The following is a 15,616-nucleotide window of genomic DNA, read 5'->3' on the forward strand; positions in this document are numbered from 1 at the left end:
TCCACAGGTACACCTCCAATTGACTGAAGCTGTTTAAAGGCACAGTCAACTTAGTGCATGTAAACCTCTGACCCACTGGAATTGTGATACAGTGAATTATAAGTGAAAAAATCTGTCTGTAAACAATTGTTGGAAAAATGACTTGTGTCATGCACAAAGTAGATGTCCTAACCGACTTGCCAAAACTATAGTTTGTTAACAAGAAATTTGTGGAGTGGTTGAAAAACGAGTTTTAATGACTCCAACCTAAGTGTATGTAAACATTCGACTTCAACTGTACATTTTACGGACACAATATATTTTTTAATAGTTATATTTTGTTTGTTTTTAGTCCTGGCCTTCTTCTATGTTTGATTTCTATTTGCCATGTATTTGTAACTGTGCTATTTCACAAAATTTCTGAACCAAAATACATTTTACAGACCCCGGATGTTATACATTTGTTATCTTGTGGATTTTGTTCCTACCCTTCAGCTCCATTCAACCCCTTCCATCTATCTCTTAACACCATCCATATTGGATCTCTATTTGCCACATATTTTTCAACTGTGCTGTGATGCTTCACAAAAGTTCTGAACCTTTCTATTGTCATAGTTTCTGCAGATTGTAAATTAAAGATAATAAAATTAAAGATAATTAAAAAATAATTATTACATTATTTATCTTTTGCCTATGACTTTTCAAATCACCCAGTATTGCTATCTGCAGCGTTAGTTCAAGGTAAATGTTGCAGTTCTTCAGCCATCGCTGGACCTGTGACCAAAAATGAGCTACATATGGACAGTACCAAAATAAATGATCTAATGATTCTGCCTCCTCGTAGCAAAATCTGCAGAGCTGGGAAGGTTGTATCCCCCATAACATTACATTGGTTGCAAAGAATTTTGTATAATTTCAATTGAAAAATTAGAAGTTTTGAATCCGGCGTCATTTTGCATGTCAATTCATAAACCATGTGCCATGGAATCAGTACATTGAACATCTCTTCCCATCTATTTAGCAAATTATATGTCACATCTGTCAATTTTTTGTCCTTAAAAACGGGTATATTTTTTTATTCATCACAATTTTCTTTAACCAATTTTGGTCTTTAATACAGGACCGGCAGATAAGTTCCTTACCTTTTCCCCCTTCCACTTGCCTCTTCCATTTTTGCGGTAATGCCGCAATTAGTTGGTTGTAATTTTGGGTAGAGCAGACATTTCCATATATCTGTGTTAGCTGTGTGTGTGACATAACTCCACCAATCCTATTTATGATATAATTTACAAAGATTATACCTTTTTATAATCAAATAAAACATTTTTTATCCATTAGTATATTTGAGTTTAACCACAATATTTGTTGTATTATTTGTTCGGTCTTTTCAGGTGGATTAAACCGAAATTTCAACCAACATTCTATGGCTTGTTTAAAAAATAACAATATTTTGGAGATTATTTTGTTTTCAAATAACCGAAAGAAGAGAGAAAAAAGCCTAAATAGCCTATTAACTTGTCGACAAGTTAACAAATGATGTGTTGGATTAACGCCTCCCATCTCAACCAAAAATGTATTTAAAAATACAGGATTAAGCCAGTGGTTTAGATGGAATTATCCAAGCAGTGGATACATCTCCTTTACATTTTTATAGTTATGTATTTATATTTATTTGTATTTAACTAGGCAAGTCAGTTAAGAACAAATTCTTATTTACAATGACCACCTACCAAAAGGCAAAAGGCCTCCTGCGGGGACGGGGACCGGGATTAAAAATTCAAAATAAAATAAAATATAGAGCAACACACACATCACGACAAGAGAGACACCACAACACTACATAAAGAGAGACCTAAGACAACAACATAGCATGGCAGCAACACATGAAAATACAGCATGGTAGCAACACAACATGGCAGCAGCACAACATGGTAGCAGCACATAACATAGTACAAATATTATTGGACACAGACAACATCACTATGGGCAAGAAGGTAGAGGCAACAATACATCACACGTAGAAGCCACAACTGTCAGTAAGTGTCCATGATTGAGTCTTTGAACGAAAAGGGGGAGATAAAACTGTCCAGTTTGAGTGTTTTTTGCAGCATGTTCCAGTCGCTAGCTGCAGCAAACTGAAAAAAGGAATGACCCAGTGATGTATGTGCTTTGGGGACCTTTAACAGAATGTGACAGGAAGAAAGGGTGTGGAAGATGAGGGCTGCAGTAGGTATCTTAGATTGGGAGGGAGGCCTAAGAGGGTTTTATAAATAAGCATAAACCAGTGGGTCTTGCGATGGGTATACAGAGATGACCAGTTTACAGAGGAGTATAGAGTGCAGTTATGTGTCCTATAAAGATCATTGGTGACAAATCCAATGACCGAGCATCTAGCCGCTCGAGAGCACCCTTACATGCCGATCTATAAATGATGTCTCCGTAATCTAGCATGGGTAGGATGGTCATCTGAATCAGGGTTAGTTTGGCAGCTGGGGTGAAAGAAGAGTGATTATGATAGAGGGAACCACGTCTATATTTCACCTTAGCCTGCAGCTTTAATATGTGCTGAGAGAAGGCTGCGTTGTCAACCAAACACAATTCAATACTACTTTTGGAAGACAATAAATAAATAGCCTTGTTAAGGCTATCTTACAAACTAATATAACCGTTTTTATTCAACCTTAAAATGACTAACACATCCATGGCCACATTTTTTGTTTGTCTTCTTGTGTAATCATAGAAAGCGTCCATGCTCAGGGTCGCAGGGCTGCAGAAATCTTCACAATTCCTATAATAATCTGCACTGTATCTCAAACGGCATTGATCACTTGCACCATGTACTCTACTTGAATGTAATCTCAACTAACTGCAATCCAGGTCATTTGTTTGTGCTATTAGATCAAGCACAGTGATAACAAATGAAGTTGTATAAATAAACAAAATACCGGCCAAAATATCTGTTATCCCATTTGAACTTTGGTGTGCTTTTAAGTGGTTGAAATTGCAGTGATAACACATTTAAGGTGACAACATTACCAAAAATCAGACAGTGATTTTCCATTGGAATTTGGTTGTGCTTTTATGGTTGAAAGCATACTGGTAACACATAGAGAACTCAACAAACTCATGGCTGTCTTTTTGAGTTGGTGAAAATAGGTTGGAAACTCGTTGATCAACGTATCTACCAAGTATTACCCAATTCTCCATGCTGAAATGGCAAGGTGTGCCCAGTGGGTGGTAAAGATTAGAAGATCTCAAGGATTAAATGGGTTTTAAGAATTTATTTGACTCTCCTAATTTTAGGACTTTGGCTGTGGTAAAATATGAATGAGCAGGTTATTTTTGTAGGGCCCTCTCACACAGCATTGACACTGTACTGAAAAGCAAAAAAAACTATGTCCCCAGACAACGACAGCTACAAATTACACAGGAAGATCATGGCAGGAGGTCATCCCTCTCTCATGTCACTCCTCTATTACTGAGGAAATGGCAGCTTCGCTCGTAACTCCACAAGTGCTATCTAGACAAACATTATTTTGCAGTGATATCAACAGTCTTGTCTTTCGGCACTCGGACACAGCCTGGTCCCATTTACAAGCTATCTTTTAAATGTGTTAGCTTTCAATACATGGCTCACAGCATGATCACAAACACAAATTAATATAAAAAAAAAATAGAAAATGAAAATAAAGCGAGGACTGGTTGTTTGATGGAGTGCCTGCGGGCTGAGCAGTATGTTTGCGCTGACGGCCACCACTCATTGTGTCAGCAGAGGGCGGAGAGGGCTCTTCTCTCCCTGAACCTGCCATGTGTACCACCACCGCCTCCCATCTGTGCCTCAAACTATTTACCCAATGTACTGCAACAAAACGGAGCGCCGCCACACTTTATGCAACACACAAACAAGGACATCTGCAGCAAACCGAGAGAGAGAGAGAGAAAGCAAACAACTTAAAGCAATGATCTAACAGAGTGGAAGAGAAAAGACAACGGTTGAAGAAACAGGTGAGGAGAAAGAAGAAGCTACTGTGTAGTGACACTACTGTCATGGAGCGGCGCTGCCAAGAAGACTGGAGACGTCCTCAGCAGACACTGGCCTCCACTCAGACAGCAGCAGTGCAGCTGCAACAATGGCGCTTGTTTTCCAGACCCTTGGGATGATTCGGCCCCTACTGCTGATTTCAGGCATGAGCGTGTGTGATAAGGGAGCACTGGGTCTGATATGAGGAGGCATTGTTGGCGAGGCTCAGGGCTCGGGCTACAGTACAGTAAGTGGGCTGATGAGTCTGGCTTCATTGGAGGGGTGGATGGTGCGGTTATGGGGCTGTGTGCATCCTCAGGGCTGGTGATGCCCCCGGTCCCAGCTGGCTGTGGATCCACTGCACCCCACCCCATCCTGGCCCGCCATACCATTACATCACATCGTCCATCACAGTGGAGACACCATATAGATAGAACACTTGTTGTATTGTCTATGGGAAACAACTGTCTCTCAGCACGCACTAGCTCACTGTTAGCCATGCAACTCACACAGACTAGGCCTAATACGGATTGCATAACTCCACACAGAGATCTGTATCAAAAATGTATAAAAAAGAGCAAATTGTGTCCTATTATCTGCCACTAAAAGCAAGATTTGACTTTAATATAGTTGCAATGATTGTTCTGTGAAGCATTAGCCTGGCGCCCCAAAGACTTTTCCATCAAATCTGCAGTTCCTTCGACACACTACAGATTTTTCCCTATTCTGTTCTCCATGTTATTGTCCATCTCTATGGTTGATGTGGTGATCGTGTACAGATCATTGAGGTTTTTTTTCATTGTCAGTTTGTGATTGGGTTCAAATGTCTGTCTGCGTCTTCTTGGTCCATTCGTACCAGAGCTGCCATTATCTCTGCCTATTATTTCAGGGCCAGCATTCTTTGCACAGCAGTCAACCAGTCTTATCCAGGATTAGTGCATTATCCACTTATTTGAGTTAGTTGGTTCAGGCCACCCCTGACACTTGCCCATAAAAACCTGACTGCTTCGTGTTTACAATAAGGTTAAATAAAAATACAAATAAAATAAATACTGTTCAACAGGCCTCCGCGGTGTCACAACACGCACATGCACAGACACTCGAGAAGGACTCTCTGTTCTGTGTTTTGCTTTCTCTCAGTTGGAGACTTTTAGCACCAATACTTTTTTCCATGGCAGGCTGCGATATGCCATCTGTTCCTCGTGCTGTGGAACACACAGCTCCCTCAGGCAGTGACTTTGGTGTTTTTTTCACATGGTGGCAAAACTGTAAATTGGGTAAAATAACAGCCATTACAGAACACTAGAGAGGTTTTCTAAAGAGAGGTGACTGCCCAGGTAGCAACAAATGTTACCAAAACTTTAGAGAACGTTCCCTTAGGTGTCTCATTAGGTCATTAAACGTTTTCATAGGAATGTTCCCATGATGTGCAAGGAATGTTTCCAAGAGACCATTCCCTTAATGCAAGGATGGGCAACTCTAGTCCTCGAGAAACCATGTTCTATGTATGTTTGATGTGACGTTGATGGAATATTCTCCCAACCCTCAGAAAACTGGACACATGAATGTTCTTGCAATGTCCCATAAAATGTGTCTAGAACATGAATGTTGTATATTATGAAAACATTGTAACCACGTTCTCGGTGAGTTCTGCTTGACATTAATTAAGGTAATGTTCTCCTTAGTTTAACACCAAAACATGCTAAACATCTACTCAGAAGGTTTTTGCTAACATAGTTCCGGTAAGTAACAGAAAACTGGACACTCGAACATTAGGGGAACATTTCGGGTAACATTACAAAAATGTTCTCTCTCCCAAGAATTGTTAACTAGGTGGAGCCTTTTTTGCATTTCGACATTGGGTTCAGAGTGTTTACCGCCTGGCATCTTCACTTCAGAGTTCATTCAAAGAGGAACAATGTGCACAAGAGTAAAAAAAAAAAACTCCAACATGTCCTGCCTGTGGCAGAAGAATCATGGATCAGCTGTCAGAACCTACTCTTCAGTGAGTGACTAACTCATCCATTTTACAACAGCTATAGATCCCATTCTACATGCTTATTATCCCATTAACACAAATGCTGCCTGCTAAGTTTGATACAAAAACAACAGTCAACAACCAAAGGCTACTTATTTCTTAAGTAGGAAAGAGCTAATTGAAATGGTAACTTCTCTCAATAAAAATCTACTTCATAAATGTGAAACGAGGCCATAAAGTGTTTTATTGGCTCTCTAAAGAGGGTGGGGAATACAGTTTCACTCGTCTTTTGTTCGGAGTGCTGTCAACTTGACAGGAGAGTCATTTGAGATTAGGGAGGAGCACCTGTAGCTATCTGTTATGGTGAAACCTTGACCATTGGATAATTCAGATCATTGCACAACTCAATTGATACTGCTCCATTTTGTAACGCTTATTGAAAAGAATATACTGTATCTGGGAACCTCTCTTCTGCAAACAGTGGAGACGAGGGATTTGTATAGTGTCTCTGTAACCCTATCTGGTGAAACCAAAGGTGGGGTAGGATGAGAAATAATGAAGAAAGGTCTTTTTAGATTACAAAATGGTTGTATTCATCTACTGCTAAAGATTACATATACCTAATTTCTTGACACGTTCGTACATTAGTGACATTTCATACAGAAATATTCCTAAATACACATTACCTGCATTCCACAATTAAAAAACATTTGTGTCGCGAATCAAAAGACACAGGTAGAAAAAGACAACTCAATTGAACGATAAAGTGAAGTTGGATGACAGTCTTATATGCACATCCTTCCCACTCTAAAAACAGGGACAAAAATGGATATTTCCCATTATACCAGCACATTATCAGGACAGGGGTCTTGTCAGTGGGAATGTTAACGACGACACGTCTTCTTGCAAAGCCGTCATCACACAAACATGTAAAAATAGAATGGGACCCGCATCAAAAGTGAGGGAGTCCAACTGTTGCCATCTCTAGCTGCAGGGAGACAGATAATGTTTGTTTGACAATTAGGAGAAAGGCAACATGGCTGAGGGTGTTAGGCAGTCAGTCATGTGGAACTTGCAGCACTGACCTTGTTGTAGAACTCAAGCAGCTCCTGGTGGCTAAATTCCAAAAACACGATCTCCACACTCTGGAAGACAAGAGGAGAAAGGCTCACTGTGAGTCAAGGGACGTCACGGCCGACAACACTCCCTCAGCTTTCTATAAAAAACATCACTCTCATCAATTATTTGTGCACTTTTGTCCAGTGAAAGTAAGTACACAGTCATAGAGATGGTGCATGTACTGTCTAGTACATGTGTCCCCACCATTCTCTCTGAAACGATTTTCACCCAAAACCTAATAGCCATGCTCCAACTATCATGATTCACCAAAACGTAAAACCACAATTTCAGTATGAGAGGGTTGGTTGGTATTCACATTTTCAATGAAATGAAGACACTTCTTTAGCTCAGAAAAGGGCACTTACAGTATAAGACAAGACATATCTTGCGATCGGAAATAAACATACATTAGAATGAATAATAATATACCGTTAAGGATTAAGAGGAAAGCAAGACATTGCTGTGAGAGTTATCCCAGTGTTGGTCTGTGCACCAACCAACACTTCTAGCCGGTGCTGTGGGGCTGAAGGCACAATGAAGGAGGGAATGTGTCAGAGCACATTAATGACAGGGATATTAATTAGAGCCAACATTATCATCCATAATTAAGAGGAAAATGGGAAATGTTATCTCTTGCCAAAGCCCACTTGGCATGTGCTAACATGAAATCTAGGGCACACACACCCATCCACCCACACTTGAATTGAGATTTGACAAGGTAACAGCTTTGTGCAACCATATTTGCACATTACAAATATAATAAGACACAGATCAAATATGATAAAGTGGCAAATTAATAATTGGAATGAATCAGAAAGATAAACATCCACATGAATCGTAAAAGATGACAAAATGCCAGAGCGTATTGACTTTATAATTGTCCATTCAATCTTAATCTGTTAAAGGGATAATTTGCGATTTTGTCAACGAAGCCCTTTATCTACACTGAACAAAAGTATAAACACAATTTTAAAAAATCCATTGCCAAGATAATCCAGCCACCTGACAGGTGGGGCATATCAAGAAGCTGATTAAATAGCAGGATCATTACACAGGTGCACCTTGTGCTGGGGACAATAAAAGGTCACTCTAAAATGTGTCACACAACACAATAACACAGATGTCTCAAGTTTTCATTGAGAGTGCAATTGGCATGCTGACTGCAGGAATGTCCAACAGAGCTGTTGCCAGAGAATGTAATGGTAATTTATCTACCATAAGCTACCTCCAACGTGATTTGAGAGAATTTGGCAGTACGTCCAACCGGCCTCACAACCGCAGACCACATGCATGGTGTCATGTTGGGGAGCGGTTTGCTGATATCAACATTGTGAACAGAGTGCCCAATGGTGGCGGTGAGGTTATGGTATGGGCAGGGGCAGTACACAATTGCATTTTATCCATGGCAATTTGAATGCACAGAGATACCGTGACAAGATCCTGAGGCCCATTGTCGTGCTATTCATCTGGCACCATCATCTCATGTTTCAGCATGATAATGCACAGCCCCATGTCGCAAGGATTTGTACACAGTTCCTAGAAGCTGTAAATGTCCAAGTTCTTCCATGGCCTGCATACTCACCAGACATGTCACCCATTGGCATGTTTAGGATGCTCTGGATTGGAGTGAACGACAGCACGTCCAGTTCCCGCCATTATCCAACAACTTTGCACAGCCATTGAAGAGGAGTGGGACAACATTCCAATTTTGGATGAAAAGTGTGCCCAATTTCAACTTCCTGCTACTCATCCCCAGAATATAAATCTGCATATTATTAGTATATTTGGATAGAAAACACTGTGAAGTTTATAAAACGGTTTGAATCATGTCTGTGAGTTTAACAGAACTTAAGTAGCAGGCAAAACCCAGAGGACTAACCATTCAGATTTTTCACTGTCACTGTCTATTCAATGAGTTTTCATTGGCCAACTAGATTTCTATGGGACTTGTTTGCAGTTCCAACCGCTTCCACTGGTTGTCGCTAGTCTTTAGAAATTGGTTGAGGTTATTCCTTTGTGTAATGAAGAAGTACGGCCATCTTGAATCTGTGTCACGTTATGTGTACTGTTTGAGAGTTGCGCAAGACCAGGGGCCTGTTGCACAAAACTAGGATAAGGGATTAAGCCAGGATATCTTGGTGATCCTGGCTCAATTGATCCGTAATCCGGTTGCACTAAAGATGGATAGGGGGCAGGAGGATATGTTATGGTATAAATTACCATGGAGATTTATTCTGTGGAGCTAGCCTGCTCCAGACCAGGCTAAATTCCAGGATCTATTTAATCTCATCCCTAATGTCAGTCAGCAGTCACCACAAATGGAAACCAATAGTTATTTCACTGCTCACTATACATTGTTATCACATATAACTAGACCCACTGTTATTTAAACGTTTGTGATCATTAATTTCAATGATTTTGGATAAAAAATGATTTTTAGATGATGTTGCTATCATTAGATAATTTACAGTTTCCCATAGACTATAAGGCTATATATAAAATGCTAGAATATTAGGGCCACAGAGGGGAAAAAAACACAAGTCATAATATTGTAACCAGTTGTTTTAAAGGAGGACAGTTGTTAAAATGACAGATGTGGGGCATTTCGTGAAATTGTACTTCAGTATGGTTTCATAAACAAAGACATGCTGATGTGCCAGAATATTAAGTATCACATTGTCATAAGTATCAAAACTGTAAAAACAATATGTAGCTTTTCTGCAGAAAGAACCAGCCTCATAAATTTATGACTTTATCCTTTTTCTTCAGTGTGGCCCTAGTACTCTGTCATATAAACAAATACACATTCCATATGAATATAAAAACACAATGTGTAACATTATGTTCCTTTATTGAATAAGGACAAAACAAAGCAGGTAAACCATCAGCTCCTTTCAAAACTGAAGTCACAGTGACTCTACAAGATGGAAAGCACAGAATCTAAGCATATTATACAAAATGATACATATACAGACCTTTGAATGTGTATAACACACCCTGCATGTCTGCACACTAAAATAAATGCAGGACAAATCCATACACATCAACTGAACAGACAAATGAATGGATGCAGTAGCCTCCCTGCAGCCTTGTATTACACACAGTATACCGCACAAACATCATAAGAGGCCAAATTCGTCAAAAAACGAACCCAAAAAAACCCAAATTCCTCTGCCACCGCAGGACATATTTAACCAAAATTGAAAGCACACATACTAACTAAAATAATTCAACACATATTGGTCCCTCAGCAGCCGACCACTGTCGTCATCAGGGAAGATTGCCGGATTGTCCCAGTCCATGGCTGGTGGCACTCTGGGGGCCCTCTCCTTCCTCAGGCAGGCCACATTGTGGAGGACAGCACAAGCCACAGTAATATCACATGCCCTAACAGGGCTGACCCTTAATTTGTGAAGGCAGTGAAAGCGTGCCTTCAGGAGGCCAAAGGTCATTTCAACTCTGGCCCTGGTCCTGGCATGGGCATGGTTGTAGGCCTGCTGTGCTTCCTGGGGGTCTGTGAAAGGTGTCAGGAGAAAAGGCTGGCAGCCATACCCCCTGTCTCCCAGCAACACACCAGAGAATTCACCTGTCAACACAAAATCTCATCATTACTACCTCATAAACACAGTGATATTCTTGACACAGCCATGATGGTTATAAATAGGGGTTGTGTGGCTTACCTTGTGATAGGCACTGATAGATTTCAGAGGCCCGAAAGATTCTGGAGTCATGGACTGAGCCAGGCCATTTTGCCACAACATTGCTGATCACACAGTCAGCATTGCAGACCATCTGAAATCATAAGATGAGGAATATTACACCAATCAATGCACATCACTGGCAATGCAGAGTGTTCGTCAATGGACAATATCAAAAAGTTATGTTCACCTGAACATTAATGCTGTGAAAGGATTTCCTATTCACAAAATCGGCCTCATGGGCACCTGAGGGGGCTTTTATCCTTATGTGTGTGCAGTCCACTGCACCAATGACATTGGGGAAACCTGTCACACAAAGTAATGAGTATCCTACTATGTGTTAACAGTTGTCCTGTAATTTGTAGATCCTCTTACCTGCAATCCTATAGAACTCCTCTTTGATGTCACAGAGTCTTCTGTGGCCAGGGAAGGAGATGAAGACATCTGCTAATGCTTTGATAGCCAGACACACACTCCTTATTGTGCGGCAAATTGTGGCCTTGTTCAGCTGTTCTGCATCCCCCACTGAGTACAGGAAGGCTCCACTAGCAAAAAAGCGCAAGGCCACACAAACCATTTGCTCCACACTCAGTGCATGGCTCCGTGCAGTGCGGTGCTTAATCCTGGGACCCAGTAGTCTGCATAGATACCTGATGCCATCTGCAGAAAACCTGTATCTTTCATATAGATGGTCATCAGGGAAGGCCAGTGGGTCCAACCGGTCCCTGAAGACCCTTTCTCACCTGAAGGCTCTCCTCAGCACAAGTGCTTCTTCATCCACCACATCTCGCACGAATGGGCATGCCATTGTCAGAGCAGAAAGGAACACACAATTTTGGGCCTTCATATAGGCTAGTGGCCACACCTGGTGCTGGGGGGGGTGGGCAAAAGAGGGCGATGCCTTATAACGATGACTTGGTTGTACTGATTGCTGGGAAAATAAAAAAAACCTTAGAAAGATGCCACCGTCCTGTGTGCTCACAATAAGAGCTCATATGTCATGGCTCACTTGACTTTACGAGAATATACCTAATTTTTATTTTGAGCTGTGTCATCTTCTTGGAGCTGGGGGAGGAAAGAAAAATAATGATTAATACATTTGTGTTACAGTTAGCATACAGTGTACATTGAAGGCATATCTCACCTCCCTCTCAAGTTTTTTTATTTCAAGGTCCAGTTTCCTAATTGTCCTCTTTTTTATTTCGAACTCCAGTGCAAGATTTTCCATCTTTTTCTTCTTGTACTGAATGTCTATGTCTGCCAGTTCTATTTGGCACCGGAGGTGGTTGCCATACAACTTTCTGATAGCTTGTGAGCTCTGTGAACACAATACAATTAGCGCAGCTGGAATTTGGCAGGATGTGGTGTCCTTTTATTAATACGCACTATGTTGCCAGGCTGGTTTTCCCACTGTATAGCATCTGGGTCCTGTAAAAGAAATTAGATTTTTTGATTTTGATGAGGACTCCTCACCATTGTAGAGTAAATAGTACTTTCACAGTCTTAACATGATACCTCATGCCTTCTGGAATCCAGAGAGATGGTCTCCTCCTCATCATCGTCTCCATCATGTGCTGTTGCTGCTGCACTGGGGCCTTCACCCTATCACATTTAATCGGATTCATATTGAAGCTAGTAGACAAGACATGCCAGGCCTACAGTATGCCTTTGATGGAGTACTCACTGGATCAGCATCGTCTGGTGCTTGTGCTGGTGGCTCTAACAGGAACACAGTGCTGCCAGACACTGCAAGGCAATAGGTAAACCAAAGTCAGACAGTCCAAATTGATTCAATATGAATGTGGTTGTATCCCATGTAGAGATGGAAGGACATACCTTGAATGAAGCGGGTGGCATCTTGGGAGGAACCTATGCTCGTCTCTTTCCCCCCAGGGATCCCCTCTAAGACGGGCCTGCCTTTATTTAGCTCCAAGGCCATGTCCTCTGCTGGGGTAAGGTCAGCCTTTGGTGACCCACCACCCGTGCCTTGTCTGTGGGTATTCTTTTTCACTGCTAAAACAGTACAGACAATGTGTGAGCAGGCACCTTCTGGGTACAATATATGCTTGTGCTTTGTTAAATATTAGTCAGGGACCATACCATTCTGCAGAATGTTCTTGTATTTGATTTTGACCTGCTGCCATGTCCGTTTTGGCCCGTTCATGTTTAATCTACACACACACACACACACACACACACACACACACACACACTTAATGGAGTCACACTGCAAAAAATTACTTGGTATTTTTGTCTTGTTTTCAGTAAAAATATCAAAAATTTTATCATAGCTTTATACAGTGTGATGGAGTTACTTTACACAATTTCACTCATATCTGCAGTGCATTTCAATAAAAAAAATTAACCGTTTCATAATTACAGTACAACTGCATTTTTGGAGATGTGAATTAAATATTTGAATTGTAATTGTGATGTTTCAGCGGAGCGGTGAGTGTGTAATTGTGCACTACTTACGCATTCAGGCGGTCTGCAATACTTTGCCACGCTTTTTCTCTTTGCTTTATCACTGTGGCGGTGTTGCCTTTCTTCTTAATTATATCTTTTACCTCCTCGTATGCCTCCATGAGGATTTGTGCTTCCGACGGGGAAAAGTACGCGGCTCTAGTTGCCATGGTAAATCAGTTAATCTGTGATCTGTGGCGGGGTCTATTTGAGTGAGCCGTGAGCGCGCACCTATCCAGGATTGGTTTCACCTGGCTTAATGAATCCGTGTCTGCTCATCCTGGCTTGGTCTTTGTGCAACCAATTAAGCCTGGACGCACATGTTTTGGCTTCATTGAGCTCAGCTGAGTCATTTATCCCGGATGTCTTAATTCTACTTTTGTGCAACAGGCCCCAGAAAAGTAGCGTTAGTTTGTTGTCGTCCTGTATTGAAAACAGATAGACCCGTCTTCAATTTGATCGATTATTAACGTTTAAAAATACCTAAAGTTGTATTACAAAAGTAGTTTGAATTGTTTTGGCAAAGTTTACAGGTAACTTTTGAGATATTTTGTAGTGACGTTGGGCAAATTGGAAGCTGTTTTTTTCTGGATCAAACGCGCCAAATAAATGGACATTTTGGATATATATCGACTTAATTAATCGAACAAAAGGACAATTTCTGATGTTTATGGGACATATTGGAGTGCCAACAAAAGAAGCTCGTCAAAGGTAAGGCATGATTTATATTTTATTTCTGTGTTTTGTGTTGTGCCTGCAGGGTTGAAATATGCTACTCTCTCTTTGTTTACTGTTGTGCTATCATCAGATAATGGCATCTTATGCTTTCGCCGAAAGCAAAATCTGACATGTTGGCTGGATTCACAACGAGTGTAGCTTTAATTTGGTATCTTACATGTGTGATTTAATGAAAGTTTGATTTTTATATAATTTTATTTGAATTTGGCGCTCTGCATTTTCCCTGGCTATTGGCCAAGTGGGACGCGACTGTCCCGCCTATCCCAGAGAGGTTTAAACAGCTTGGAAAATTCCAGAAAATGATGTCATGGATTTAGAAGCTTCTGATAGGCTAATTGACATCATTTGAGTCAATTGGAGGTGTACCTGTGGATGTATTTCAAGGCCTACCTTCAAACTCAGTGCCTCTTTGATTGACATTAAAGGCAATGCTACCAAATACTAATTGAGCGTATGTAAACTTCTGACCCACTGGGAATGTGATGGAAGAAATAAAAGCTGAAATAAATCATTCTATCTACTATTATTCTGACATTTCACATTCTTAAAATAAAGTAGTGATCCTAACTGACCTAAGACAGGAAATTGTTACTGTGATTGTTACTGTTACTGTCTGCCGTATTCTCTCTTTGTTGTTTCCTTATTAGGATGCTGGTGGGCGGAGTTGGGAGGGTCGTCAGCTACATGGGAAACACCTGGGCCCGGTGTGTCCCAGGATAAATACACCACTTCCCCATTCATGGAGGAGACTCTCTCCATGCAGACACCTTTATGGATTTTGTTGTGTTTCGTGGTGGTTTTTGGGTTGTTTGCTTTAGCAACTTTCAACACCCTGCATTATCACATTCATGCATGCAAAACACTCACTTACACTACTGATTAAACACACCATTGTATATTTTCCTTAGTTGCTTTAGTTAATAAATATATATTTTGTTATATCTTATCTCCACGTTGTCTCCCTTTTGTTACGTGCTTTGAGCCTGTTCGTGACAGTTACTAGGATTAAATGTCAGGAATTGTGAAAAACTGAGTTTAAATGTATTTGGCTAAGGTGTATGTAAACGTCTGACTTCAACTGTACCTGCGTTTTCTGTTGTCAGTTTGTCTCGTCAAGTCCTACCAGCATGTTCCTGTGTTTCCTGTGCTCTAGTTTTTGTTTTTCTTAGTCTTCCCATTTCTGATCTTTCTGCCTGTTCTGACCCTCATCCTGCCCGCTGTCCTGTACCGGCCTGACTCTGATTTGGATTACAACCTGTCTTGACCTACCATTTGCCTGCCGTCCTGTACATGCCTGACTCTGATTTGGATTATGACCCTTTGCCTGCCTTAACTTTTGCCTTCCCCTTGAACTATATTAAACTCTGGGACTCGTACTATCTGCCTCCTGTGTCTGCGTCTGTTTCTTAGCCTGAGCCGGGGATATGTTTTAGAGGGAGAGAAACGTAAAGCCAACTGTCCTTATTTAGTGTGTCATTGTATTTAATTAAGTTCTCTCTCAATTCCAGGACCACCCGCCAGCAATATATATTTTTTGCCTGATGCAGGACTCTAGTGCCAGGGAAGAGAGACTCTCAGACTGAAACATTCACAACTTCATTAATTTATGGAAATATAGTC

The 15,616-nt window shown here is 40.9% G+C and overlaps 2 long non-coding RNA genes across 2 annotated transcripts; one reads left to right on the forward strand and one right to left on the reverse strand.

Annotated features, from left to right (window-relative positions):
* Positions 1-9,910: 9,910 nt before the first annotated feature.
* LOC149979585 (uncharacterized) lies at positions 9,911-13,489 on the reverse strand. Its single transcript, XR_016484480.1, has 5 exons — positions 12,896-13,489; positions 12,632-12,808; positions 12,311-12,541; positions 11,940-12,223; positions 9,911-11,860 (listed from the first exon to the last, which is right to left on the reverse strand). It is a non-coding gene; the product is annotated as an uncharacterized LOC149979585 (long non-coding RNA).
* Positions 13,490-13,649: 160 nt separating this feature from the next.
* Positions 13,650-14,942, forward strand: LOC149979586 (uncharacterized). The gene is made up of 2 exons (XR_016484481.1): positions 13,650-13,969; positions 14,644-14,942. It is a non-coding gene; the product is annotated as an uncharacterized LOC149979586 (long non-coding RNA).
* Positions 14,943-15,616: the final 674 nt, after the last annotated feature.

This window comes from Oncorhynchus mykiss, chromosome 11, assembly GCF_057628025.1.
Source record: "Oncorhynchus mykiss isolate SJ-2025 chromosome 11, ASM5762802v1, whole genome shotgun sequence".
Lineage (NCBI taxonomy): Eukaryota > Metazoa > Chordata > Actinopteri > Salmoniformes > Salmonidae > Oncorhynchus > Oncorhynchus mykiss.